The following is a 26,381-nucleotide window of genomic DNA, read 5'->3' as shown; positions in this document are numbered from 1 at the left end:
TGAGGCCAGAGAATTGCTTGAACCCAGGCAGCAGAGGTTGCAGTGAGCCTGGATCGCGCCACTGCACTCTGGCCTGGGCAACAAAAATAAATAAATAAATAAATAAATGAAATAAAAATAAAAACTTCTGTCCATTTGTGTATTCTCAGAGGGCATATGCCTTTTTCTGAACCTGGAAATAATGCAAAAAGTTCCGACAACTGGACAAAGGTCCATAGTCTGCACAATTCACATGTGCATGTCTGGGGCAGAAGATAGTTGATATAGAGGGCAAAGACACCCAGGTGCTGTCGTAAGAGATCGGTCTGAGTACAGAGACCCCTGTTCCATCGCTTATGGAGTCCCTTTAATGACTGTATCTGGGAATGAACATACCCAAGTCCCCTGAACACAGACTCTCCTGCCTCAGCCAGGCTGAGCGTTTTGGGACACGGCCTTCCTTCAGCCCTCCTCTGCTTTAAAACCTCAGTGGCTTTTGACTGCCCCTCAATCATCCTTGCACCTCTAGGGCTCTGTCCTCTGATGTCCTACCCATGGAAATTGACCATGTCTTCCAAATCAAACCCTCGACTCCAGGCAGGCCAATATCTGTACTCTTAAGATTCCTTGCTCATTCCTATCTCTAGCTACATGGAGCTCCCTGCCCCTTTAAAAATGTGCCTATTCTTCAAGCCAGACTCTTCCTTGGAGCCTTTCCTGATGACTTCAGCCCATGTTAATTTCATGTATTAGCCATAGGACTAATTTAACGCTTGATCTTATGCTGGCACATTCTTGACTACTGTACTGGCCTGTGGCTGCTCTTTCCAACTACTGAGTGTGCAGGACAGAAACTATCTTCTGCATGTTCATATCCACACGCCCCCACCATGGTGCTTAGAATAGTACCAGACTTGTAGTAGGTGTTCAATAAACTCTTGTTAATCATTTGATTTCCATACTGAGTTGAATTGTTTTGGTTTCTTGTAGTGTTGCTGTATGCTAGTGGTTTCTAATCTTCTCAAATATGAGGATCTCCCCATGAGAAAAGTGGTATCTTGAGTATTGGTTAGATTGAGAAGACACATGATGATAAAAGATTTTTATAAGACTTATCTTTTATTCATTCTCAACAAAGACTGCACACATTTGAGAAACAGTAGTGCCTATATATGTGAGAGAGAAAGGGTAGCCACTGAGTGCTGGAAAATGCTTGCTGCAGATGTGGTTCATGAACTCCTTGCTATAACAGTATAATAGAGATCTCATGGCTTCATGGCCCAAGATTGGGAACCAAAGGAGTATGCAATTCAACATAATCCTTGCAAGTACCTAATCCAGACATCTCTCCGCAGCTATCCAACCCTGATTGTGTTTACGATGTTTTGTGGGCCAAGTGCAGTGCCTCACACCTGTAATCATCCCAGCACTTTGGGAGGCTGAGGTGGGTGGATCACCTGAGGTCAGGAATTCAAGACCACGCCTGACCAACATGGTAAAACCCTCTCTACTAAAAGTACAAAAATTAGCTGGGCAATGGTGGTGGGCACCTGTGGTCCCAGCTACTCGGGAGGCTGAGGCAGGAAACTCACTTGAATACGGGAGACAAAGGTTGCAGTGAGCCAAGATCGCACCACTGCACTCCAACCTGGGCCATAGAGTGAGACTCAGTCTCAAAAAAAACAAAAACAAAAAAAGATATTTTGTGAAACAAATGAATAGATACAACAGAAAACAAGAGGTTAGAGGAATTTCTATGATTGCATAATGACTATAATGGTGATATAATAATTAATAATATATTATTGAGCACTAGTTGCTAAGTGCTTTTGTCACTTTACCTGCTGTGTATTATTTAACCCTTACAGGATAATGATGAAGTATCATTATCCCCGTGAGGAAACTGTGAGCAGGGGTCATTGTGGAAGTGGAAGAAGGGGCCAAGTTTTGTATTTGGATAGATGAGGTACAAAACAGCACCAGCAGAGAAACAAAATGTGGTAGATCCATGAAATGAAATATTATCTAGCTATTAAAAGGAATTGAGGACCGATCCATGCTACAATAGAAATGAACCTCAAAACATTATGCTAGCTGGGCATGATGTTCATGCCTGTAATCTCAATGCTTTGGGAAGCCAAAGTGGGTAGATTGCTTGGGGTGAAGGTAGGTGGATTGCTTGAGACCAGGAGTTTGAGACCAGCCTGGCCAACATGACAAAACCCTATCTCTACTAAAAACACAAAAATGAGCCAGTTGTGGCAGTACATGCCTATAATCCCAGCTTCTTAGGAAGCTGACGCATGAGAATTGCTTGAACCCAGGAGGTAGAGGTTACAGTAGGCTGAGATGGAGCCATTGCACTCCAGGCAACAAAACAAACCAACAGAAAACCATTTTGCTGAGTGAAAGAAGCCAGTCACAAAAGGCCACATCTTGTATGGTTCCATTTACATGAAATGTTCCAAACAGGTGAAGCCATAGAGGGAGGAGGCAGATCAGTGGTTGCAGGGACTGGGTCTGGGGAACGAGAAGTGACTGCTTAACAAGTGTGTAGGGTTTCCATGTAGGGTGATGAAAAGTTCTGGAACTAGATAGTGCTGACAGTTGCACAACACTATGCAGATACTTAATACCACTAAATTGTACAGTTGAAAATGAGTACATTTTATGTTATGTGCATTTTACCACAATTTACAACAAAAGTCAAAAAGAGCAACTACAGGCCAGGCGCGGTGGCTCACGCCGATAATCCCAGCAACTGGGAGGCCAAGGTGGGTGGATCATGAGGTCAGGAGTTCAAGACCAGCCTGGCCAATATGGTGAAACCCCATCTCTACTAAAAATACAAAAATTAGCCAGGCATGATGGCAGGTGCCTATAATCCCAGCTACTCGGGAGGCTGAGGCAGGAGAATCGCTTGAACCTGGGAGGTGGAGGTTGCAGTGAGCAGAGATCACACCACTGCACTCTAGACTGGGCAACAGAGCGAGACTCCATCTCAAAAAAAAACAAAAAAAGAGCAACTACAGCCCATGTGGAAACAGGATCCCAGAGGCAGGGGTGACCATGCAGACAGAAGCTGGGAGACACAGGTGGGAGTGCTTCAGAATGTTTTCAGGCCTGGGCTGGGTACAGGAGTGAGTGGCTCACTCCTGTAATCCCAGCACTTTGGGAGGCTGAGGTCAGGAGTTCGAGATGAGTCTGGCCAACATGGTGAAACCCCGTCTCTACTAAAAATACAGAAATTAGCTGGGTGTGGTGATGGGCACCTGTAATCCCAGCTACTCGGGAGGCTGAGGCAGAAGGATCACTTGAACCCAGGAAGCGGAGGTTGCAGTGAGCCGAGATCTCGCTATTGCAGCCTGGCGACAAGAGCAAAACTCCGTCTCAAAAAAAAAAAAAAAAAAAAAATGTCTTCAGGCCTGGAGTGAGAACTCAAGCCATGATCTCATGAGACAGGGCTGTCATCAGCCTTTGTGGGCATCTATATAAAGGATATACTGCTTCGTAAAAGGATCCAACACACTCTGATGAATGGAACCTGCTCACTCTGAGTCCAGGCATGGGTGATCTAAAGCAGCAGCTGCCCTCCAGCAGCCGGTCATCTGTCCTAGCTACACAAAACTCTAGCCATCTTCTCTGGTCATGGGACAGCACCCATGAGAAATTCCCCCAGCCCCCCAGTTCATTTGCCCCTGAAAGCAGACCATATGCCCACTTGCTTTTCTTCTCAGCAGCAACAGAGCAGATGTCCTTCCTCGGCGATCCTGCTTTCTAGAACCACTTTCTGTTATATCACAAAAACAGTGACTATTGCTGAGAAATTAGTCTACCTGTTCCTGAAGAGCTTCCAGGAGTCATGGTTGGGATATGCTGATTCCTAGGGGCACCAGGAGGGAGGAGGAGGCTGGTTCTCAGGGTCGGCAGAGGCTGCCACTCTGCCTGTGCCCTTTGCTTGCCTGGCTCGCTTCCTGCCACAAGGCCAGTGGCTAAGGAGACTAAGGGTGCTTGTCACTGCCTCATTACACGTGAAGGCAAGTGACTATGACACGGACTCCATGTTCTTTCTTTGGTAAGGGAGCTTTTTTTTCCTAGTAGAGTCAAGCCTCTTAAAAAGAATACACCATAGTTCAATCTGTTTCTTTTGTGGATTTCAAAAGAGATGCTTTATTCAGTTCAGAAATGTGTGGCAACAGCTGGAGAAGCTATTCCTAAGGCAAAGAACAAAGACTTGCAATTATTTATAGTGTGGGTTGAGAAGAGAGAAAGATGGAGTGGAAGAAGACTGCAAATAGCATGGAAAAAAAAATGGCGGCTCTCCTTTATACACCTCTTCAGTGGCCCACTGCGTTGGCCCATCCCTCCCTCCCCAGCTTTCTGTCTGGGCCCACCTTTCCCCAAAACACATCTTTTGTATCTTTATCACCTAGAACCATCACTGCCTCAATCCAAAGCTCACATCTTCAGGGTCCCACCGCATGCAGAGTCCAGCCCCTGCTTTCCAAGGTAAAGTCTTGCTGACCCTGAGCCAGGTGCCCTTCCACCCCCTTCCAATCCCCTATATCAATTTCACTCATGGCCTCTGGGGATAATGGTATAACTCAAAGGAATGACAAGGATTTCAGATGCTAGTATTTGGTAGTAGAAATGTTTTGAGACAGGTGGGGGTCTTTGTCATCCCCTCACTTTATATTGCACAAGTGGCCAATTGAACTAGTAGGGAGGCTGGGCATGGTGGCTCACGCCTGTAATCCCAGCACTTTGGGAGGCTGAGACAGGCAGATCATCTGAGGTCAGGAGATCGAGACCAGCCTGGCCAACATGGTAAAATCCCGTTTGTACTAAAAATACAAAAATTAGCCAGGTGTGGTGGTGCACACCTGTAATCCCAGCTACTTGGGAGGCTGAGGCAGGAGAATCGCTTAAAGCTGGGAGGCGGAGGTTGCAGTGAGCCGAGATTGTGCCACTGCATTGCAGCCTGGGCGACAGAGTGAGACTCCATCTCGGGGCCAGGGGTGGGAAGGAAGAACCAGTATGGAGATGCATTATTGAAAATTGGGGAGTGAGACCCTCTCACTGGTGACTCCTCCTGGGGCCAAGTCCGTGACGGATGGAGCAGTTTGTATAGCCATACAGGTTGTGACTTTTCTTGAAAGTGCCTGGGGACTGACCACAGCACAGTTCTCCAGAGAGGCTTGTCTGCCCTTAGAGTGTCTGGGTCCACACTCGCACTCAGGCCCATGTTCAGCTGAGCGCCTTCCCCTGCCCACCTGCCCACCCCCCGCCCCACCCTGCTCCCCTCCTCCAGCTTATTCCTCCAACTTCTGCACCTACCAAAGTTTCACCTTGTACCTTCAGCCTGGGGCTGACCACTCAGCTCACCTGCAGGAACGTTTCTCCCTTGATCCTTCCCAGGGGAGAGAACAAGTTGGCCTACTGAGAGGGAGTGGGTCAGCTGTGGTCAGAAGGCAGTTTTACTGAGCTTGCACTGGGAAAATTGGAGAAATTGCTGGGTTGGCACAGGGCGTGCTGCCCATGAAACACTCTCCAAGATTAACTCATACAATTTCAGATTTCTGTGTCAGCTTAAAAAAATAGCCTTAAATCTATAGAAGCAGAAAATAGATTGGTGGTTGCCTTCAGCTGGGGAGAAAAAGAGATTGGCATAAATGGGGAGTGACTGCTAACAGGTCTGGGAGTTTCTTTCAGGGTGATGAAAAGTTTAAGGCTGGGGACAGTGGCTCACACCTGTAATCCCAGCACTTGAGTTCAAAGCAAGAGGATTGCTTGAGTCCAAGAGTTCAAGACCAGCCTGGGTAATATGGTGAAACCCTGTCTCTACTGAAAAAATATGAAAATTAGCTGGGTATGGCATGTGCCTGTGGTCCCAGCTACTTGGGAGGCTGAGGTGAGAGGGTTGCTTGAGGGCAGGAGGTGGAGGTTGCAGTGAACTGTGATTGCCTCACAGGACTCCAGCTTGGGTGACAGAGCAAGACACTGTCTCAAAAAACAAAAACAAAAAAACAAAGAACATGTTTTAAAATTGTGGTGAGGTTGCAAAGCTCCATGAATATGCAAAAATTATTGAGTTACACCCTTTAAATAGGTGAATTGTGTATGTTTGAGAATTACATCTCAATAAAGCTATTTGCTAAGCTTCATGTTTCCCTCCAAAAATAATTCAACACAGACAGTCCCCATAAGGCAGGCTTGTAGACAGCTTGCCCACCCTCACCTTCACCCCATCTCTCTCTACTTGGCGTTCAAGGACCTCCCCCCCCACTTTTTTTTTTTTTGAGACAGAGGTTCACTCTTTTTGCCCAGGCTGGAGTGCAGTGGCGTGATCTTGGCTCACTGCAACCTCCACCTCCCGGGTTCAAGCAATTCTCCTGCTTCAGCCTCCCTAGTAGCTGGGATTACAGGCGTGCGCCACCACACCCAGCTAATTTTGCCTCTTCCTCCAAATGTTAATTACTCAATTGACTCTTCCTACCTTGTATGATATCACTTGTATCCAGTGGTGTTTTAGTAAGTGTTTAACAACCAGCTTTCTGGAAGAAAAAGAAAAAAAAAAATCCTAGTTTGTAGCGTTTGCCAATGTTTATAATATAAATATTCCCCACTACAGCCAACGTCAAGCTGTTAACCTGATAGCACTGAATGCAGAGCTAGGAAATGCCCCACAGGCCACCATTATGTAGCATTTCTACTGTATAGATGTAAAGGACCCCAAGAGCAGACATGATAGTAAAACATCAGAAAATGATTAGGAAGTGGCTGGGCACCATAGTTCATAGCTCATGCCTATAATCCCAGCCCTTCAGAAGGCTGAGGCAGGAGGATCACATGAGTCCAGGAGTTCGAAACCAGCCTGGGCAACATGGTGGGACCTCATCGCCAAAACAACCAAAAATTAGCCAAGCATGGTGGTGCGCATCTGTAAGTCCCAGCTACTCAGGAGGCTGAGGCAGGAGGATTGCTTGAGCTTGAGGTCAAGGCTGTAGTGAGCTGTGATGGTGCCACTACACTCCAGCCTGGGTGACAGAGTGAGACTCTGTCTCAAAAATAAAAAATAAAATAATTAGGAGGTGATGAACTTTGAGTGTGTATTACCTTTGTTTTTTAATGTAACTTATTAAAGTATGTTTATATGATTTAATTTCTAATAATGGCTGTATTTAACAACTGGCTCACAAACTTCCCGAAAATTTAACACTCAGCTCCTATAAGCTTGTGTGAGCCAACTCCACCCTCAGGATGAGTACCTGCCTCATCCTGACCACTGCTGCAGGCCTGTCCTCTTGCCAAAAAGATGTCATTTCTTAGAAGGCAGACTGGATACTCTATGAGGACGGGATTGTGTTACCTTGTTGATCATTGAATAACCTATGTGGCCCATGGCCAGCACATCCTGGGTACACTCAGTACATATTTGTGGAATGAGAGTAAGGGACTTTCCTTTTAAGCACAGTGACAGTTAATGAATGCTTAGCAAGTAACAGGCTTCTATAAATATTGGCTGATTGAATAGTGGAAAATAATGGAATAAAAGAAAATTTAATGCATTTAGGTCTTTAGATTATTTAACTTTATGAGTTAAGTAAAGGTAAAAGATGTCTATTCTGCTGTGGGCACAGAGCAAGCTCTCTCTGCATTTGGGGTACAGTGTAAGGAGAATGAGAGAAGATGAAGAGCAGAAGAAAGGAGGCTGCTTGATGCAGGAGGTAGCTTTAGAAGAATTAAGGCCAGCAAATGGGACTACTTCCTAACCTACTGAAGAGAATAGCAATTTAACAAAGGTCACATGGTGTGGGGTCAGAGTTTCCAAACACTTTTAAACAAATGCCCTTCACTGGCCAGGCACGGTGACTCATGCCTGTAATCCCAGCACTTTGGGAGGTCAAGGCAGGCAGATCACTTGAGCTCAGGAGCTCGAGACCAGCCTGGCCAACATGGTGAAACCCTGTCTCTACTAAAAATACAAAAATTAGCCGGGCATAGGGGCATGCACGTGTAGTCCCAGCTACTGGAGAGGCCGAAGTGGGAGGATTGTTCGAGCCCGGGAGGTCGAGGCTGCAGTGAGCTGCGATTGCACCACTGTACTCCAGCCTAGGTGACAGAGACCCAGTCTCAAAAAAAAAAAAAAAAAGGCTCGGCCGGGCGCGGTGGCTCAAGCCTGTAATCCCAGCCCTTTGAGAGGCCGAGACGGGCGGATCACGAGGTCAGGAGATCGAGACCATACTGGCTAACACGGTGAAACCCCATCTCTACTAAAAAATACAAAAAAAAACCAGCCGGGCAAAGTGGCGGGCGCCTGTAGTCCCAGCTACTCGGGAGGCTGAGGCAGGAGAATGGCGTAAACCCGGGAGGCGGAGCTTGCAGTGAGCTGAGATCGGGTCACTGTACTCCAGCCCGGGCGACAGAGCGAGACTCCGTCTCAAAAAAAAAAAAAAAGGCCCTTCGCTGATAAGCATAAAAATCTCCCTTCTTGGCCGGCCGCGGTGGCTCAAGCGTGTAATCCCAGCACTTTGGGAGGCCGAGACGGGCGGATTACAAGGTCAGGAGATCGAGACCATCCTGGCTAACACGGTGAAACCCCGTCTCTACTAAAAAAAAAAATACAAAAAACTAGCCAGGCGAGGTAGCGGGCGCCTGTAGTCCCAGCTACTCGGGAGGCTGAGGCAGGAGAATGGCGTAAACCCGGGAGGCGGAGCTTGCAGTGAGCTGAGATCCGGCCACTGCACTCCAGCCTGGGCGACAGAGTGAGACTCCGCCTCAAAAAAAAAAAAAAACTCCCTTCTTTTCTTAGAGATTCTGATCCGTTCCCTTAGGGGAATATCACCATTGCCTTAGAATGAGAATTATTCCTACTCAGTTCTGGGTATCCCCACCAACCCAGGGTATCTGCAGTTTTATTTAGGAAAGCATAGCATTTTGGGTCAGTTGGGCTGAGAAACAGGCCATGAAAGTCTGAGCCAGGGCCAGCAGGCAGCACACGTGATTTCCAGGTCTGCCCTTGCCCTTGGACTCACTGTGCCACCTTGGGCAAGTTGCTACCCCTCTCTAGGTCTCAGTTTCCTCAACTTCGACATCGTCACCTTTAGCTAGAAAATTAGATGGTTTCTCCAAAATTAGCCGGGCATGGTGGCACATGCCTGTAATCCCAGCTACTTAGGAGGCTGAGGCAGGAGAATCGCTTGAACCCGGGAGGCAGTAGGTTGCGGTGAGCCAAGATTGCACCGTTACCCTCCAACCTGGGCAACAAGAGCGAAACTCTGTCTCAAAAAAAAAAAGAAAAGAAAATTAGATGGTTTCGAAGTTTCCTCTCAGCTCTAACATTTGATGAGCCCGAGTTCAATATTCATCCTGACCCAGATTTTAAAGATAATGTACTTAAAATATTACAAAATTTGAAAGTGATCAGTTATCTCCTCCGCTTAGAAATGTCATCGCTGGCAGTGCATTGGTGGGTGTTAGGGGCTATTTTGGTGCCTGGGTGTTCAGAAGAGGAGGAAGAGAGGGTGGAGAGATTACCAATTCAGTAACCTCCTCACGACTTTTGAGGCTAAGTCAATGCTTGTCTTGAATGCCTAATCCAAACAGCTGTGAGTTGTGGAGGTGTGTTAAAATGGTGACAAAAATAGCAACTGCTTTCTTTTACTGGGTACCCACTTAGGACCTTGGACTTAATATGACTTCTCTCTGATTTCCAAAACAGCTTCTCAAGGTGTACCACACTCTGATTCCCATTTTACAGGTGAGCATTGACATTTCTTGCTCGAGCTTGCAAAGCTGGATGAGGCTGGAATTCAAACTCCAACCTGACAGCATCCCATCTTCTTCCACTGTGGTAATAAGGTGTGGTCCCCAGACCAGCAGCACCAGCCTCCCCGGAAGCTGAGAAATGCTAATTCTTCAGCCTTACCCCCAGGCCTGCTGAATCAAGAACTCTGGGAGCAGTGTCCAGGAATCTGCGTTTTAACAAGCTCTCCAGTGAATTCTTTTTTTTACCAATTTGATTTTGGCCAGGCACAGTGGCTCATGCCTGTAATCCCAGCACTTTAGGAAGCCGAGGCAAGTGGATCTCAAGCCCAGGAGTTCAAGACCAGCCTGGCCAACATGGTGAAAACCCGTCTCTACTGAAAATACAAAAATTAGCTGGGCATGGTGGCACACACCTATAGTCCCAGTTACACGGGAGGCTGAAGCAGGAGACTGTCTTGAACTCAGGAGGCAGAGGTTGCAGTGAGCCGAGATCATGCTGCTGCACCCCAGCCTGGGCAACAGAGCGAGACTCCATCTCAAAAAAAAAAAATTATTTTATTGTGGTAAGAACATTTAGCGTGAGATCTATCCTCTTAACAAAGTTTTATGGGAATCAATAAAGATGTTTGATAGACCAGTGAGGTAACTGTGTTTACATCATTGTTGGCTATGGCTATAGGTACAATGCTGGGCAGAAGATTCTATAGCTTATTCATCTTGCTTAACGGAAACTTCATGCTCCTGGGTTAGGAGCTCACTCTTCACCCTCAGCCACCTCCCTGACCCCTAGCAACCATCATTCTACTACTGGATTATCTAAATTTTACCCTTTAAGAAACCTTATGTAAGTGGAATCATGTGATATTTGCCTTTTTCACTTCATTTGAGAGCCACTGTGAGGTGAGGCCACCTCTCGGCTATAGCCTGGCCAGCAGCCACACTGTGGAGATGCTCAGAAAGCAAGCATCCCTGATGCCCTTACAATGATAGGACATTTCCACCAGGACACTGGAAGTCGTGCACTCCTGTGCTGCTGGGCCACATCCTAACACTTCAGGGATGTTCCAAATGCCACACAAATCATAAAATTGGCTTATGGACGCATTCTTCAGTCGAGTCAAAGTAAATCATCAGATATTTGATAGATCAATGGGGTAACTATGTTAACATCAATCTATTGTACATTTCTTTCTGGGGAGGACAGGATCTTGCTTTGTTACCCAGGCTGGAATGCAGTGGCATGATCATGGTTCACTGCAGCCTCAAGTGATCCTCCCATATCAGCCTCTCAAGTGGCTGGAACCACAGGTGTGTGCCACCATGTCCAACTAATTTTTTATTTTTTTAGAGATGGAATCTTACTATCTTGCTCAGGCTGGTCTCAAACTCCTGGGCTCAAGCAATCCTCCCACCTTGGCATCCCAAAGTGTTGGAATTAGAGCCATGAACCACTATGCCTGGCCTTATTGTATATTTCAAAATAGTGAGAAGAGAATAATTCAAATGTTCCTAGCATAGAGGAAAGATAAATGTTTAAGGTGATAGATATCACAGTTACCTTGATTTGATTATATGAATGTATCAAATTATCACATGTGCCTCAGAAATATGTATATCTATTATGTATCAATAAATTTAAAACTAGCTGGGCATGGTGGCTCATGCCTGTAATCCCAGCACTTTGGGAGGCCAAGGCAGGTGGATCATCCTGGCTAACATGGTGAAACCCCGTTTCTACTAAAAGTACAAAAAAATTAGCCAGGCGTGGTGGTGGGTGCCTGTAGCTCCAGCTACTCGGGAGGCTGAGGCAGGAGAATGGAATGGACCCGGGAGGTGGAGATTGCAGTGAGCCACAATAGCGCCACTGCACTCCAGCCTGGGTGACAGAGTGAGACTCCGTCTCAAAAAAAAAAGTAATTAATTAATTAAAAACTATAAAAATATTAAATAAGTGAATATAGTTTTAAAAAATAAATCCCCAGAGATTTTCTGACTTGACTTTCTGGCTCCAGTGAAGTGATCATTGTTCAAGGCTTCTGGAATGTCTTACTCTTAAGTTCTCTGTGAGGCGATGGATGAAGTCCAGTATTAGGGTGAATTTAAATCCTTCTCAAGAAAGTGTCCTTTTGTCTTGTGTCCAGTAGTGAAATTCCCTTGTTTTAAGATGAGCAGATCATAGTATCTAGAATTTTGTACACTGATTTCTACCTGGACTCATTGCTCATACCTGCCGCCCTGCCCCCCCACCACCCCCCGCCCCGGAACTGTCCATGGGAGCCAAAAGGAAAGTAGCATTGTGGGTAGAGGCAAGTGTGAATGGCAGAGGAGCAGTGGTGTCCGCTGAGAGACTGTGGAATGTCAGCAGACTTTGGTTTTCTTCTTGTTAGGGTAAAGTAGGGGCTCATAGCCTCTACAAGGCATAAATATGGGGAATTGCATGTGGTCTAGCAGATTTGTGCATCTGCTTCTGGGGATGGGAGGATGCTGCTGGGACCCCCTCCGGTTTGTGTGTGTATGTGGTTTTTTGTTTTTTGAGACTGAGTCTCAGAGTCTCATTCTATCACCCAGCAGTGGCATGATCTCAGCTCAATGCAACCTCTGTCTCCCAGGTTCAAGCAATTCTCCTGCCTCAGCCTCCCAAGTAGCTGATTGCAGGTGCCCCCCCATCACGACTGGCTAATTTTTGTATTTTTAGTAGAGATGGAATTTCACCATGTTGGCAAGGCTGGTCTCGAACTCCTGACCTCAAATGATCCACCTGCCTCAGCCTCCCAATGTGCTGGGATTACAGGTGTGAGCCACCCTGCCCGGCACCCCCTCCGTTCTTGATCTTGAAAGTGCAAAGATACCCCCATGTTTCTCTCAGGCTCAAGGGAGAGCAACTTAATGATTGGTCCTTAATGAGGACCCTGCTCCTGTAGGCTGCCTGGGAGCTGCTGCCAGTCACCCAGGCTTCATCCACGCACTCCATGCTGCTCCCAGAGCAGATGAAGTTGCCAGAGAAAATTCTCACACCACATGGGCTGGCCTCATTTCAAATTCCTGGTCTCAGACTGCAAATGGGCTATCAACACGGCCTAGCAATCCTTCCCCCTTCTCCTTTTAGCCTGCTTTGCTGCACTCCAAGATAAGTATTCTGTGCCTTTTCCTCCCTCCTCCTCCGTCTCCATCCCAGCTCTGCCGATGACCCTGTCGCAGGCTTGGCTGGGAAAATAGAAGCCAACAGATGGGAGCTCCCTCCTCTCCCCATCACCAAATACACACGCCTTCCTACATCTACTTCTGCATAAGGCCTCTCTTGCTTCTCTTATACCAGAGCAAATGTCTCTACTCCTGCAAAGGCAAATCCTGCAACTTGTAGTCTGGATCCCATTTCTTGTTGCCTACCCCAGAAATTCACACCTGCTGTTTCTCTCTTTCTCTCTTTATATATCTCTCCTCTTCATCAGCAAATCAGCAACCGTTCACTCTCCCCTGTGTCATTGCCATCAACCTACAGCCCTTCTCTGCTATCTCTCATCATATATATAAACACACACGCACACACAAATACATATATGAAACACACACGCACATATATATGTACACACACATACATGGAAGTTTTGGAACATTCCCTTGGCTCCTCCCCCACCTCCAGCTCTCACTTCTGCGCATGTCTGTGCAGGCTTTCTCCTCTCCCTCGCCTCCCATTCCCTCCTCTGCCTACTCCAATTTGGCTTCCACCCACCATTCTACAGAGCAGTAGTGCTCAACCTAGGATGATTTTGTACCTGGGGGCATCTGGCAGTGTTTGAGAACCTAGGGACATTTGGCAATGTTTGAGAACATTCTTTATTGTTGCAACTGGGGAAGGGTGTTGGCTACCAGCATCAAGTGAGCAGAGGCCGGAGATACTGCTGAACATCTACAATGCATAGGACAGCCCCCTGTGACATGGAATTATCTGGCCCCAAATGTCAGTAGTGTCGCAGTTGAGAAACCTGGATGTAGGGGCTGCTCTTGTCAAGGTTACCAAGAGCGTCCATGACGCCAAGTCCGAGAAACGACTTTCCACACTCATCACACCCAGCTCATCTCTCTTGGTTTCCATGACACTTCTCTCTCCTGGTTTTCCTCCTGTCTAGTGGCCATTTCTTTGCAGGTTCCTCCTCTGCCTGACTCTGTCCTGGGCTCTGGAATTTCTCTTTCCTCTGTCTTCCAAATTGGCCTGTCCAGTGACCTCAGATCATTTCTAAGCTGGCTCTGGAGTTAGACTGTCTGGTTGGAGTCCCAGCTCTCAGCTTCCCCGCTGTTGTCTATAGCCACAATTTCTCCCCTGTGATCTGGCAGCCTTAGTTTTTTCTTCGGTGAAATGGGGGTATAACAGCACTTACTGCATAGAGTTGTGATAACTGAATGAGGAAATCCAAGTACATCTTATGACACAGAGTTTAATTAGTATTAGCTGTTATTTTTATTTATAACTTCTATTACATAAAAATTGCGTTATTGGCTGGGCGTGGTAGCTCATGCCTATAATCCCAGCACTTTGGGAGGCTGAGGTGGGAGGATCACTTAAGGTCAGGAGTTTGAGACCAGCCTGGCCAACATGTTGAAACCCCATCTTTACTAAAAATACAAAAGGTAGCTGGTGGTGCATGCCTGTAATCCCCGCTACTTAGGAGGCTGAGGCAGGAGAATTGCTTGAACCTGGGAGGCAAAGGTTGTAGTGAGCTGAAATTGCACCATGGCACTCCAGCCTGTGCAACAGAGTGAGACTCCATCTCACAAAAAAAAAAAAAGAAAGAAAAGAAAAGAAAAAAAAATACACTATCGTTTTACTTTTCTTTTTTTTTTTTTTTTTTTTTTTGAGACGGAGTCTCGCTCTGTCGCCCAGGCTGGAGTGCAGTGGCCGGATCTCAGCTCACTGCAAGCTCCGCCTCCCGGGTTCACGCCATTCTCCTGCCTCAGCCTCCCGAGTAGCTGGGACTACAGGCGCCCGCCACCTCGCCCGGCTAATTTTTTGTATTTTTTTTTTTTTAGTAGAGACGGGGTTTCATCATGTTAGCCAGGATGGTCTCGATCTCCTGACCTCGTGATCCACCCGTATCGTTTTACTTTTCACCAGACAACTCAAGAACAGGTGCTGAGGACTCACCAGATCACATCGAGATAGGTGTTTAATTCAATTTCAATGAAACGACAGCAACAGCAAACCACTGGCTGACCATGAGCCCTGTGCCAGGCCTGGTACTCAGTTTTTTTCCTGAGGTGCAAAGCAGGATTTCTGCTCCAGAGAGCTTGCCCGTGGTGAATAAACAGGAGAGCAACATAGAGGAATACGTGGAAAAGTCAGGCAGTTATAATAGGTGCCCAATTATTAAAAGACCAGTAGTTGCCAAATAGTATTCTATGAAACTCATTCTTCAGAGATGCTTCAAGGGGCATCCTCAAACTCTTGAATTCCAATTTCTGTTTTAAAGTATATTTTAAACTCCAGTCAGACATGACTTAACAAGGATGGCCGGGCGCGGTGGCTCAAGCCTGTAATCCCAGCACTTTGGGAGGCCGAGACGGACGGATCACGAGGTCAGGAGATCGAGACCATCCTGGCTAACACGGTGAAACCCCGTCTCTACTAAAAAAAATACAAAAATCTAGCCGGGTGAGGTGGTGGGCGCCTGTAGTCCCAGCTACTCGGGAGGCTGAGGCAGGAGAATGGGGTGAACCCCAGAGGCGGAGCTTGCAGTGAGCTGAGATCCAGCCACTGCACTCCAGCCTGGGCGACAAAGTGAGACTTTGTCTCAAAAACAAAACAAAAAAAAAACAAAAAGGATAAGTTCTGAGAAATGCATCATTAGGAAATTTCCTCATTGTGCAAATGTCATAGACTGTGCTTACACAAACCTGGGTGGCATAGGCTACTACACATCTAGGCTGTATGATATGGCCTATTACTCCTGGGCCACAAACCCATACAGCATGTGACACTGACTACTGTAAGCAGTTGTAACACAGTGGTAAGCATTTGTGTACCTAAACATGTCTAAACCTAGAAAAGCTACAGTAAAAATACGACATTATAACCTTACAGGGCCAGGCACGATGGCTCACGCCTGTAATCCCAGCACTTTGGGAGGCTGAGGCGGATGGATCACCTGAGGTCAGGAGTTCGAGACCAGTCTGGCCAACATGGTGAAACCCTGTTTCTACTAAAAATATAAAAATTAGCCGGGCGTGGTGGCGTGCACCTGTAGTCCCAGCCACTTGGGAGGCTGAGGCAGGAGAATCACTTGAACCCGGGAGGTGGAGGTTGCAGTGAGCCAAGATCTGCCATTGCACTCCAGCCTGGGCAACAAGAGAGAAACTCTATCCCCTCCCCCAACCAAAAAACTTATGGGACCACTGTTGTATATACAGTCTGTCATTAACTGAATTGTCATTATATGGCACATAACTGTATTTTAAAACTGTAGTTAAAAAAACTAACTTTGGCCAGGCACAGTAGCTCATGCCTATAATCTCAGCCCTTTGGGAGGCCAAGGCGGGCAGATCATCTGAGGTTGGAGTTTGAGACCAGCCTGGCCAACATGGTGAAACCCCGTCCCTACTAAAAATAAAAAAATTAGCCAGGCATGGTGGTGTGCACCTGTAATCCCAGTTACTCGGGAGGCTGAGGCATGAGAATCCCTTGAACCCGCGAGGTGGAGATTACAGTGAGCAGAGATTGCGCCACAGCACTCCAGCCTGGGCAACAAAGCGAGACTCTGTCTAAAAAAAAAACCTCACTTATGAATATATTGAAGGTGAAATTTCAAAACAGTGGAGATCATCAACACATTAAGTTCTGTTTCAGGTTAATAGATTTTTGTCCAGGCTGTAATGAAGTGTCTGCTTCCCTCTCTATTAAATAAAGGAAAATCTTGATTCACCCAGATAAAAGTTGCAAGAGGAACTATTTTTTGACAGCGTTATTGAGATATAATCCACATGCCATAAAATTCACCCATTTAAAGTTTTGGTTTTTACACAGTTACAATTTGCAATTGCTTATCTGAATGAATCAAGGTTCTCTTGAGTTTGTGCAAAGAAAAATGCAAATTTAGAGTGAAATGAGGATGGTAGGAGATGGTGCCTGAGTGTCCACAAGTGTCCATAGCATCAATTTTCAAATTTTTAGGTACAAGCAAGCTAAAACATTTAATTTGGCTGCCTTTCTAAGTAATCATATACATTTGAACATACAATGTTCTTATATGTTCTCGTGTCTTATTTCATACTAACTGAAAACCCTTCATTTGACTGGGTGTGGTGGCTCACACCTGTAATCCCAGAACTTTGGGAAGCTGAGGTGGGTGGATCATCTGAGGTCAGAAGTTCGAGACCAGCCTGGCCAACGTGGTGAAACCCTGTCTCTACTAAAAATACAAAAATTAGCCAGGGTGGTGGCTCACACCTGTAATCCCAGCTGCTTGGGAGGCTGAGGCAGGAGAAATCGCTTGAACCCAGGAGGCAGAGGTTGCAGTGAGCTGAGATCACACCACTGCACTCCAGCCTGGGCAACAGAGCGAGACTCCATCTCAAAAAACATAAAAAAATGAAAACCCTTCATTTATCTGCTTGATATATTGAGATTGCAGCTGAGAGTGAGTGTGAAGAGATTCTTTTTGACACGTGTTTACTGACTCCGTGCCATGTGTCAGGCTCTGTTGGAGGCTCTGGAACTCAGCCATGAACAGGCAGACATGAAGACCTGCTCTTGTGAAGCTTAGATTCCGGCGCAGGGAGACGGAGACTAGCTAGAGAGAAAACAGTGGAATGGTGTATCAGATGGCAATAAGTGCTGTGAAAACTAAAGCAGGTCCAGAGGGATGAGGAGCTGGTGGGGGTGGGAGACATGAGACAGGGAGCTACTTCATGGAGGGCGCCAGGCCAGGCCTCACTTAGGATGCGGCCGTGGAGCAAAGATGTGAAGGAGATCAGGGAGTGAGGCTTGTGCTTGCCAGGTGCTGCTGCCAAGGAAGCCTGAAGCCCTTGAAAGGCAATAAGAATGAGAGGAGCTCAGAGAAGCAAAAGCTAAGGGAAGGGTTTGTGACGCAGATGAGAGCTGGGAGAGAAAAAGGCTTTGGTGAGCAGAGGAGTGGGGTTGGTCTTCTAGGGGGTGCTGGGGGAGAAGGCAGTAGGAGCAAATGTGTGCAGGTGGAAGTGTCTGCATGGTTCTGGAAACAAGGAGTCGATTGATTGGCTGATTAGCTCAGTGAGGAAGCAGTAGGGCCAGGCGGGAGCCGAGCATACAAGTGTAGGGTCAGTCCCTGTCCTTGTTTAAAATTTTGGTATTGTGTTCACCATGGAATTTTTTCGTTAACTTTGATTTTTAAAAAATTAGCATTCTTATTGGTTACTGAGTTGTTTGGTGCTCCCTTAAACTTTGCACCAGTTTCATCCTAGTTTTAGCCCTGGGAGCAGAGTCTGTGTCGATAAGTTCACAGTCCCTAGAGGAGGGCCGTCTAAGTCTTTAGACTTGACTCTGTGGTCACTGGAAAGGCCCTTGAAGAATTTTTTTTTTTTTTTTTTTTTTTTTTTGTGAGATGGAGTTTTGCTCTGTCGCCCAGGCTGAAATGCAGTGGCATGATATTGGCTCACTGCAACTTCACCTCTCAGGTTCAAGGGATCCTCCTGCCTCAGCCTCCCTAGTAGTTGGGACTACAGGCGTGTGCCACCATGCCCGGCTAATTTTTGTATTTTTAGTAGAGACAAGGTTTCACCATGATGGCCAGGCTGGTCTCGAACTCCTGACCTCAGGGGATCTACCCACCTCGGCCTCCCAAAGTGCTGGGATTACAGGCATGAGCCACCGTTCCCAGCCCCTTGAAGGATCTTGAGCAAATAAATGATGTAACCAAAATATCCTTTGGGGACGATTGGTCTAGAAGCAGTGTGGAGGATGAGGAAAGGGACCAGAGAGCAAAGACCTGTTAGGAAATGGATTGTGATGCCCCAGGCCCATGGTATAGGAACAGGAGGTGTGGGAAGGAAAGCTGGCTGCTCCTTGCCTTTCATGGGTCTTTGCCTGCCTCTAAACCACGCCCAAAATTCATCATTTCCCAAACAACTGAACAGACATAATGAATGCGGGCCTCGTGCCTCTTTCTGTTTTTATTATGACTGATTTGTGCAAAACAGGAAGTGCTACCGTGACAATGGTATTATTTGTGGCTCAGAAATGTACTTTTGAAAACTCAGCAAACCCTGGAACCCTTGCACTGAAGCCTAGTTGTGCTTATGGAGTCTCCCCGTTGGGTGGGCTCCATTCCAACAAGGACCATGACTTTCCTCTGCTCCAATAGCAGCATGGACTCAAGAGCGCTGTGTTCCTAGGACAGGGGACAAGTTGCTTCACCTTTCAAGAAATTCCAGCTAGTGAGGGCCTGGCACTGTTGAGGAGAGTGGCTGGCTGGGTGCCACCAGGCACCATGAAGACAGTAGGATTTATGAGGAGGTCACAGGAAACCCTCCCTGCCCCAGGCTTTGGTCCTAGATCAACGTTTCCATCAGGGTAGTTAGTGGCTGCAGGCTGCAGGGAACATACCGATAATTCCCTGAGGCAGAAGTGGATCGGAAAGTAGATGGTTGGGATCTGATGAGGCTCCTCTTCCTGGCTCCCAGATGGCCACCTTATCACTGTGTGCTCACAGGGCAGAGAAAGAGAGAAAGGAAGCTCTCTGGGGTCTCTAAAGGTACTGATCCCATAAGATCAGGGCCTCACAAGGCCGGGCGCGGTGGCTCAAGCCTGTAATCCCAGCACTCTGGGAGGCCGAGACGGGCGGATCACGAGGTCAGGAGATCGAGACCATCCTGGCTAACACGGTGAAACCCTGTCTCTACTAAAAAATACAGAAACTAGCCGGGCGAGGTGGCGGGCACCTGTAGTCCTAGCTACTCGGGAGGCTGAGGCAGGAGAATGGCATAAACCCGGGAGGCGGAGCTTGCAGTGAGCTGAGATCCGGCCACTGCACTCCAGCCTGGGCGACAGAGCGAAACTCCGTCTCAAAAAAAAAAAAAAAAGATCAGGGCCTCACGCTCATGAGCTCATGTAACCCTAACTACCTCCCAAAAGCCCATCTCCAGAACCCATCACATTGTGGGTTAGAGCTTCAACACAGGAATTTGGAGGGGATATAAACATTCAGTCCATAATATTCTCCATTTCCAGAGCCGACCATGTCTGGAGCCTTCATATCTAATTCAGGTTGAGGAACCTCTTTGGGAAAAACATCTTGAGTTCCTGTTTCTATCAGCTCACTGAATCCCTTCAATTGCCTTCTCTTTTTGAACTTTTAAATAACTACGATTACTTGGCATACAATTGTTACCTAGGTTTAATTTCTTTTTTTTTTTTCCCCTGGAGGGGGCCTCATTTTAGCTAAGCAGTTGCAAACAATAGCTTGATTATACTTCTACATTCTTTTGACACAAGCAATTGCTTTTCTTCCCAAGCACACTGTGACACCAGCTGAATATTGTAATATTTCTCTTCCTGAGCAATTTTGCCTGGATCTCACCCACTGAAGAAACCAACTGTAAATATTAGTATTTGGCATTCCTTGCACCTCTGGCCATACACAGTTTAACCTTCTGAGGCTCTGCATCTCATCTTTAAGCCTTAAAAAATGGAAAAGGAGAGGCTAGGGCATGTTGCAAGCCCTGCTTGGTTTCAAGGAATCCTCCAAGCTCTGCTTGGTTTCATTTTCTTTCTTTCTGTCTTTTTTTTTTTTTTGGATACAATTTCGCTCTGTCACCCAGGCTTGAGTGCAGTGGTGCAATCTCAGCTCACTGCAGCCTCCACCTCCGGGGTTCAAGCGATTCTCCTGTCTCAGCCTCCCTAGTAGCCGGGACTACAGGCACCCACCACCATGCCCGGATAATTTTTGTGTTTTTAGTAGAGACGAGGGTTCTCCATTTTGACCAGGCTGGTCTCGAACTGCTGATCTGACCTCAAGCCATCCGCCTGCCTCAACCTCCCAAAGTTTTGAGATTACAGGTGTGAGCCACTGTGCCTGGACAATAGTTTGGGTTCCTAATCAAGTTTTTTCATTGTAGTAAAATATGCATAATGTAAAATTCAATCATTTTTAAGTGTAAAATTTGGTGGCATTAGTACATTCACAATGGTATGCCACCATCATTACTATCCATATCCAGAACTTTTTCATTTCAAACAGAAACTCTGTAGCCATTAAACAGTAGTAACTCCTCGTTCTCCTTCTGCCAACTCTTGGTAATTGCTATTCTACTTTTGTCTCTCTGAATTTGCCTAACTCCAGGTACTTCATATAAGTGAGATCATACAATTTTTTTGTGTGTCTGGCTGATTTCACTTGGCTTGATGTTTTTGTCTTAGTCTGTTAAGGCTGCTAGAACAAAATGCCATTAATAGGGTGTCTTATAAACAACAGAAATTTATTTCTCACTGTTCTGGAGATTGGGAAGTTCAGGATCAAGGTGCCAGTAGGTAACATGTTTGTCAAGGGCCCATTTTCTTTTTATTTTTCTTTATATGTGTGTGTGTGTGTATGTGTGTGTGTGTGTGTGTGTGTGTATATATATATATATATATATATATATATAATTTTTTTTTTTTTTTCAGACGGAGTCTCACTCTGTGGCCAGGCTGGAGTGCAGTGGCACCATCTCGGCTCACTGCAACCTCTGCCTTCCAAGTTCAAGTGATTTTCCTGCCTCATCCTCCCAAGTATCTGGGATTACAAGCGCACATTACCACACCCAGCTAATTTTTGTATTTTTAGTAGAGATGGGGTTTCACCACGTTGGGCAGGATGGTCTCAATCTCTTGACCTCGTGATCCGCCCTCCTTGGCCTCCCAAAGTGCTGGGATTACAGGCCTGAGTCACTGCGCCCAGCCTTTATTTATATTTTTTAACACTTACTAGGCTATCACTCTCAGATCTTAGCGAGGGCCTACTTTCTGATTCATAGATGATGCTTTCTGGCTGTGTCCTCACAAGGTGGAAGAAACAAGGCAGTTCTTTGGGGCCTCAATGCCATCATTAGGGCTCAACATATAAATGTCGATGTATGAATTTTGGAGGAATACAAACATTCAGACCATACAGCCTTCAAGTTTCATCCATGTTGTAGCATGTATAGGAATTTCATTCCTTTTCATGGCTGAATTGTATTCCATTGTATGTATGTATCACATGTTGTTTACCTACTCATCTGTTGATAGACACAAATTTTTTCCACCTTTTGACTCTTGTCTAATAAAGCTTAACATGGCCTGGTGCAGTGGCTCATGTCTGTAATCCCAGCACTTTGGGAGGCTGAGGCAGGCAGATCACCTGAGGTTGGGAGTTCGAGACCAGCCTGACCAACATGGAGAAACCTCTACTTAAAAAAAAAAAAAAAAAAAAAAGCAAAATTAGCCAGATGTGGTGGCGTTTGCCTGTAATTCCAGCTACTCGGGAGGCTGAGGCAGGAGAATCACTTGAACCCGGGAAGCAAAGGTTGCAGTGAGCCGACATCGCGCCATTGCACTCCAGCCTGGGCAACAACAGCAAAACTCTATCTCAAAAAAAAAAGAAAGAAAAAGTTTAACATAACAGATGGGCTCTCTCTCCTTTGTGAGCCTGGCATCAATTTAACAACTACCTTTTGATTAATTCTATTTCATTCTCTAGAAATATGACACCAAACAGAGCAACTTAGACCGAGGGGTCTGCAGGAAAGCTGGGGCTGGAAAACACACATGATGGGTAGCTGTGGTCATTAGGGACCTTTGCAGAGCGATGCCTTAGGGTCCAGCAGGTCAGAGATGACACCCTGGGTGGGTGAGGCTGCATGACATGGGGTTTTTGATTCTATAATAAAAGACACCTTTCACTTTTCACTTTAACCCGTTCATTTATTCATTCACTCACTCACTCATTCCAACATTATTGAACACTTACTAAAAAAAAATAAAAAAGAACAGGATGCGTAATAACAAAAGAGAAAAAAGCAAAAACAAAAAAACAAAACCAAAATAAACAAATTAAAAAAAAATTGGCCGGGCATGGTGGCTCGCGCCTGTAATCCCAGCACTTTGGCAGGCCAAGGTGGGCGGATCACGAGGTCAGGAGATTGAGACCATCCTGGCTAATAAGGTGAAAACCCACCTCTACTAAAAATACAAAAAATTAGCCAGGCATGGTGGCGGGTGCCTGTAGTCCCAGCTACACAGGAAGCTGAGGCAGGAGAGTGGCGTGAACCTGGGAGGCAGAGGTTGCAGTGAGCCAAGATCACACCACTGCACTCCAGCCTGGGCGACAGAGCGAGACTCTGTCTCAAAAAAAAAAATGGCCTGGTGCAGTGGCTCATGCCTGTAATCCCAGCACTTTGGGAGGCTGAGGCAGGTGGATCACAAGGGCAGGAGTTCGAGAACGGCCTGGCCAGTATGGTGAAACCCCGTCTCTACTAAAAAATACAAAAATTAGCTGGGCGTGGTGGCGTACACCTGTAGTCCCAGCTACTCGGGAGGCTGAGGCAGAAGAATCGCTTGAACCCAGGAGGCAGAGGTTGCAGTGAGCCGAGATCGTGCCACTGCACTCCAGCCTGGGTGACAGAGCAAGACTCTGTGTCAAAATAACAACAACAGCAAAAGTTATACATGAATTTTTGACTGCGCGAGGTTCAGTGCTCCACGTTGTCCAAGTGTCAATTGTACTGGGTCCAAAGGTAAGTCCTGATGGCTTTGAAGCAGGAGGAAAACAGATCAGGAGAAAATCACAGTCATAGTCAACATCTTTTGAGCACTTTCTAAGTGCTGATACTGTTCTAGTGCATAATGCTTATTATCTCAGTCAATCCTCACAGCAGCCGAGCAAGATAAGTGAGGAGGAAACAGGCCTAGAAACTTACCAAGACCTCTAAACGTGGGTGGCAGAATGCAGATCCAAGCTCAAAACATCACCCTTGCTATTCACAGTGTGGCCCACGGACCAGCAGCTGTGTCTTGTGGGAGCTTTTTAGAAATGCAGAATCTCTGCCTGACCCCAGATCTTCTGGATCAAGCCTGCACTTTCACAGGATCCCCTAGTGATCCCAGTGCACACTAAAGTTTGAACAGCACAGACAGCGATTCGCCAGATCGGCTGCACATTGGAATCACTTGAGGGATTTCAAAAATCCTTAGTGCCCAGGCCATACACCCCTAGATCAATTACATCTGCATTTCTGGGCTGTGACCCAGGCATCAGGATTTTTCAAAATTACGCCTCTGTTGACACAGGGAGAGCAAGTTAACTCTTGCAGGGAGAACTGGGCTTGCAGGAGCCAGCCAGCTGCCAGCAGCTCTGCAGCTTTAAGAACTGGGGCGGGCTGGCTGCCTAGGAGAGCACGCTGCTGCATGGGCCATGTGAGCTCAGGCTGTGGGAGCGGATGGAGCTGCCATAGTCAGCGCTTAGGGCTGGCCCCAGCTTGTAGACCCGAGTCCTGCAGAACAACCCCCCATGGTGCGGGCGAGCAGAAGAAAGGGGGCCTTTATGCCCTTTTGAGGGAAGCACACATTCTGCAAGGCCGTGGAAACAAAGAGAAGAACTGTTTGTAGCCCTCGTCCAGACGCCCCAAACAAACAGTAAGTCAGAAGGGAACAGAGCACAGCACAGTCCCTCCTTCTGTCCCAGGCGACATCCACCTTGCCCCACCCCACCTAAGAAGCCCAAGGGTATTCTGGGAGCCCACCGCAGAACAATGGCAGGGCAAAACCAGGCAGCAAGGCAGAAAATCCCCAGAAATTCTCCACTGAGGCCCAACTGTTCCTCTCCTTGAAAAGTCAAGGCTTGGCTCAAGCCAGATGGCACCAGAGGGTGGACAGAACACATCCGGTAGTGGCAGTGTTTCTCCTCTGTTCTCTCTCCTGCAAGGTCCTTTCAGTCCTTGTCACTGCCCTTGAGAACTCCCAGGTCACGTGAAGGCAAAGAAAGTAAAACTGAAACTGCCTTTGAGCCACAGGCTTGCTGGGGATGAGGTGACAAAGTTAATCGAGGTGGCAGTTGGGGAAGGGGTTCCGGGCTGCTGCAGGCACACCGGCCAGAGCTTCGTGGATACCTGCAGGGCCCAAAAGTCCCTCCCTGTTTTGAGGAGTGAATGATGGCTGTGAGGTAGCAGCCAGGCTGGTCACCCCCACGTTGACTGGAGGTAGAATTCTGTAAATCCTCTCCTAGTCTTTCTCCAGACCACTGGTTAGCTCATCTCAGCCTCCTCTGGGAGCATCAACACCAACATGGCACAGGGGACTGCAGTGGTGTGCTTTGGGCCTGTGTACCCACCCAAGGCTAAAGGCAGAGCCAGGTGACTTTGTGGGGGTCTCTTCTGTAGGATTATCTGTACTTCCCCTCTGTCTTCTTTTACTACGGGAGATCGAGAGCTGGCTATAACCCACCTTCCTTCATGAGACCACACTAAATTGCAAAAATTATCCCAGTGCTGGAGGAGGGCAGCAGGTTGAGATTACGTTGGCAGGAAGAATGTTGGCATTGATTGGCACGCAGGGGAGGAGAGCTGCTTTATGCTTTAAAGGTAACCGAGTATGAGCTAAAAAGAAGGAAAGGAGAGGCCGGGAGTAGGAAGAAGAAGGAAAGCTGGCTTCACTGGAGGGGTGGAGTGAAGTTGAGGAAGCAGGAAGGGGAAGGAGGCGATGGGTGGGAAGGGCAGGGCAGGGTGGAGTTAACTGAAAGAAGGCTAAACTGTGGCTTGTACATAATTATGAGGAAGCATCTTTTTTTTCCCCCCTTCATTTTGAGACGGAGTCTCTATGCCGCCCAGGCTGGTGTGCAGTGGTGTGATCTCAGCTCACTGCAACCTCTATCTCCTGGGTTCAAGCTATTCTCCTGTCTCAGCCTCCCAAGTAGCAGGGACTACAGGCACATGCCACCAGGTCTGGCTAATTTTTGTAGTTTTAGTAGAGACAGGGTTTTGCCATGTTAGCCAGGCTGATCTCAAGCCATCCACCCAGCCTGGCCTCCCAAAGTGCTGGGATTACAGGCAGGAGCCACCACACCTGGCTAGGAAGCATCTTAAAAGAGTCAGATGTCACTTCCAGCTGAGGGCTAGATCCCAGGAGGCCAACTGGTGGCCCCTGACATGTTTTATTTGTAAGTGTGAGGACTCTTGGAACTTTGGGAAATTGTACGCATGTGAAAGAACGAGCTCACATTTCCGCAGGGTAGCTGGCGCTGGAGCTGCTGGTTTGCCAAAGTCCACACCTTTCCTGCACTCTGAGCTCTGCATTCCTTGACCCACCCCAAAACTTCTGTACCTGCCCAGTTCCTGTGGGCAATGCAGATTGCTGCTACTCCTGGTTTGATAATAATGATTCTTGTCCAAGTGCATAGGTATATGCTCTTTCAATGAATTTCAATTAATACCTCCCTTTTTCAGTGGAGCATGACAGATGCACAAAACCAACCCTCTCCTTGACAGATTTCTCAGCCTTTGCAGGCGATCTGCCAAGTTGCTAGAGGGTATTTGCATTAAAAAAAAAAAAAAGTTTATTTTCTTATTTTGGGTTTAAGGATTTTCCAACCTGCCTTAAGGCAATATTTCATTTACGCCACATGTTACAGCTTTCAAAGCATTTCTTAAACAGACTT

General features: G+C 46.9%; 1 protein-coding gene across 8 annotated transcripts in view; it reads left to right on the top strand.

Annotated features, from left to right (window-relative positions):
* Positions 1-26,381, top strand: part of DGLUCY (D-glutamate cyclase) — a 161,316-nt gene that overhangs the window by 31,614 nt on the left and 103,321 nt on the right. For 2 of the 8 annotated variants that reach the window (XM_033191601.1, XM_033191595.1), the window contains exon 1: positions 23,372-24,364. The exons of 2 other annotated variants lie outside the window; for them this stretch is intronic. The gene's annotated coding sequence lies outside the window, so the exon portion shown is untranslated. Of the gene's footprint in view, positions 1-23,370; positions 24,615-24,654; positions 25,081-26,381 lie in introns of those variants that run through there. 4 more of the 8 variants (XM_033191604.1, XM_033191597.1, XM_033191602.1 and 1 more) reach the window with 4 other exon arrangements.

This window comes from Trachypithecus francoisi, unplaced genomic scaffold, assembly GCF_009764315.1.
Source record: "Trachypithecus francoisi isolate TF-2019V2 unplaced genomic scaffold, Tfra_2.0 Lachesis_group3, whole genome shotgun sequence".
NCBI classification, from domain to species: Eukaryota; Metazoa; Chordata; class Mammalia; order Primates; family Cercopithecidae; genus Trachypithecus; species Trachypithecus francoisi.
Note: the sequence above shows the minus strand (reverse complement) of the source record. Positions and strands in the feature narration are given on the sequence as shown.